Source organism: Arachis ipaensis, chromosome B04 (assembly GCF_000816755.2).
Source record: "Arachis ipaensis cultivar K30076 chromosome B04, Araip1.1, whole genome shotgun sequence".
NCBI lineage: Eukaryota > Viridiplantae > Streptophyta > Magnoliopsida > Fabales > Fabaceae > Arachis > Arachis ipaensis.
In genome coordinates, this window is record NC_029788.2 from 22,954,647 (window position 1) to 22,958,522 (window position 3,876).

Below are 3,876 nucleotides of genomic sequence, written 5' to 3' on the forward strand. Positions count from 1 at the left end.
GCTTTTTGGGGTCACAGGGCGGGGGGCGGGGGGCATGTCCTCGCCCCCATGGGACCCGTTGCCATCCCTACTTTGACCGCCTCTTCAGTAGCAGCTATTGCGTCCCAGGCATCTTTGATAATCTCTTTGTTCTTCTTATTTATATTTGCGGCCTCAAGGCGAACCGCGTTTGCCGATCTCACGACCTCCTCCAGCTCCTTTTCTAGTTTCTTCACATTACTCTCGGCCATTTCGGCCCAACCTTGAGCAGTGTTGCGCTATTTGGAAAGAGAAAGATCCCAATCAATAAGACGTTCGATCTCGTCACTTGCCTCCTTCATTTTCTTCTCGGCTTCACCTAGTTTGGCCTCCGAGGAATCTCCTTCAGCCTTTAACTTGATAATTTCACACTGAGATTTCCATCTAATACTTGGCATTGGGCAAGGACCGGCTCCACCTTCCTCGCGATGGCAGCAGCTCGAAGAAGGCTCCTATTCGTCCACCTAGCTTGGACGGCCAAATCTTCATCCCGGAAGAAATTTTCAATGCCTGGAAGCAGCTAAGAATCAATAAAGAAACCCGCGTCGAAGTTCTTCTCTATCACGCAGAGCACCTGACCCGAGATGGAGCTGGATTTTCTTTTCTTTGGGTTAGAAATCACGATCACTTTGGGCTCCTCAACTTGAGCACCCGAAGACTGAGCAACCCCCGCTGGTTGGCCATGGTCGACCTTACCACCAGCATTGTGCCCAGGAGGTGGCCCAGGTGGAGGCTGAGACTGAACCTCCGGCTCATCGGCTTAAGGGACCTCGACTTGAGGAGTGGAGGAATCGGAGTTGTCTTCATCCCTAGGGAAGAAGTGAGTCATCAAACAGCTAATCAAGGTATTCCCAATAGCCATTCCAACTTCAAAAGAAAAAGAAAATCAAGTTACGAAGTTGGTAATAAAGCATCAGTATACAAATAAGGAAAATGGAAGAACAATAGTAGGAAGCATGAATTTACCTACACATTCTCGACGGGCTTCCCGATCACCCATTAGGAGGTAAGGGTTAAGGTTGTGAGAAGCAAAGATCGCCAGTAAGACATCGGCAATTTGTTGGTTCTGCCGACCTATGCCATCATATGTGACCTTAATTATATAGTTAAAGCCGGCACCAAAGCTCCAGTAGGTTGAGATGCGCCTTTCTCCTTCAAAGGTGAGCCAGAAGGGGTGACGACCTCGAGCTTGTCTCACCTTGAATAAAGTTTCTTTAAATTCATAGAAGGAATCTTCGAAGAGATCTGAGATCCTCCGGTTCTGTATGGCTCGGAAAGATAAGTATTCCTTTTTATGTTTACCCTCCCGAAAAGGATTTGTAAGGAGGAAGAAATAGAGAAAAACCTCCACACTGGCCGGGAGGTTCAAGTATTCACAAAGCATCTCGAAACAACAGATGGCAACCCAACTATTTGGATGGAGTTGCGAAGGAGCGACCTCACATCTGTTCAAAAGGACCATGATAAAAGGGGAGAAGGGAAGCCGAACACCCAATGTAGTGAACAAGGGTTTATACACCCACATCTAGTCTGGGATACGAGGATCTTCAAGGTTTAGCTAACAAACATCCCGAGGGCCCGGCACTAAGACCTTGTAATTCGCCTCCTCGGCGCCACCACACAATGCTCCTGAATCACGGAGCTCTTGTAATTCCTCCGCGGTTACCCTGGAGGACATGCTTGTGACATCGATAGTACACCAAACATAGTGTACCAATTCACAGGGGATTATTGCGTTATACCTACAGCGGGGGAACCTCTCAAATTGAGAGGTCGGGAGAAGATTCTAAGCCAAAGCAAAGTTATTCTATACTTAAACCAAGTTCATCTTACACTAAACCATTTTAGTCTAACCCGCAAAAGGGAAACCTATGGCACCCCTGGAAACTATCTAACAAAGCCAGTTTGGTCCAAAAGGTAACAACAACAAGAAACTAGCATGATAATGTTGAAAAGTAAAGCAAAATAATGCAAAGAAGTAGCCACTTATCAGTAAAGATGAATGTAGGAGATTGCAAGAAGCAAATAGCGGCAAATACAGGAGAAGGATGAAACCACGAGAAAGGACAGAGAGGATGATCGCAGAGGAACACAATGACGCAAACGACGATGGCAGTAAAGAAAATGGAGGCAGTAATGATGGTAGCAGTTACAAAAAGGAAATGAAAAATGAAGGGCAGATAAAAGTAATGGGGTGGTAACAGTCAAGGAAGAAGTGCGAAGGTCAAGGCAAAAATTGACCTTTCCGCTGACTTTCAAATCATTCTTAAAGAGCAATAAATGCTTTGGACACGAGAATCGAGACGACGTCTCAAGTAACAGCTGGGGGCAACTCACGTGCACGAAGAAGGCACTAGAAGCGTAAGCCCTATCGCCGAAATCGCGATTAGAGGAAGCAAACCATACACGAAGACATGAGTAAGTTAATGCGCCAGCCGTAAGTCTTACAACTTGACGCATTGGGGCACTATTCCGGCCTAGTCTAATAAGAACCGGGGGTCTACTTAGCGGACCCACGACCCGCTTAACCGACAGTGCCCCTCGCGTGACAGCATCCTCCTAATGAAAATCTGGACAGCTGGCAGAAACTTCCATATGAATGGGCCTAAATAGAGGAGTCCACCTGAGGACATGGAATAAAGAAGAGGAACCTACCCCTCCCCTAAAGTACGTCACTATTATCCTAAGTAATTGTCTTATCGCACGAACACTTATTTTAGTATTGAAATGTCTTTGCTGGTGGTCCCACCTATTAACCCACCGACGATCCTTAAGTCCGCACTTTATCTTAACTCTCACGTTTAGGTTCTGACCTTCACCTTCAACAATTCCTACTCCACCAGTCTGACAAATAATTGAACAAAACCCTTTCACACAGCCCATTGACAAATCCTAATTCTAAAATGCTAAATTCAAAGCGCCCCAAGGATTTTACTAGTTAGTATTTAACGATTTATTTATTAATTTTGGCTTTTACGTATTATCAACTGTATGTGATACAAATTCTAGAATAACCCGTGTGTTTTTAATTTTTAATTTATCTTTGAATCAATTGGAAAATTATTAATATACTTTTTGACTTTGATTTATATTTTATAACATTAATTAAAAATGTTTTCTCAAAGACAAAAACTTAAAATTCATAGATAAATTAAAATACAAACATAAAAATTCATACAATGTCATTAGCTCAAATAACTTGAAATAAAAAAAGTGTTAGATCACTACAAAACAACTTTAATTTTTCAAATCTAGTAGAGCATGCCTGTGGGATGGCAAATCTGCAAAGACAGAGGAGCTCAAAGATTTACCGGCGGTCAGAGACAGAGAAAAAGGGCTCTGGTGACAGGCTCACATGCAACAGCGACGAACAAGCTCACAGCGACTGCGACCAAGCGATGAATCTGTGGAAGAACAAGAGAAGAACTTAGATCTCACAATGATGGAGAGACAGAGAGAACGAGAGAGCGAGAGAGAGATAGAGAGAGAGGAACTTACGGAGCTGTGCGAGCTGAGTAGCGAGGGCGAGGAGTTGCGCGACTGAGCAGCGAGGGCGAGGAGTTGTGCGGCTGAGCAGCGACGGGCCGATGGCAGGTGGGAGGTGAGCAGCGACAGCAAGGAGCAATGGGACTAAGTGGTGACGTCAAGGAATTGCGACGATGGCAAGGAGCTGCGGAGCGATGGCGCAATAGCGGGGAGGGGATGAGAGGCTAAACTGAAGAGCAAAGAGCTTTGGTTCTATGACTATGAGGAAGAAGACGACCAACTAGGGATTTGAGGACTTGGGGTCTGATCTCTGATGGTTGGTGGACTGGGGGCAAACCCTAATCTCATAAAAACATATATATATAAGTACTC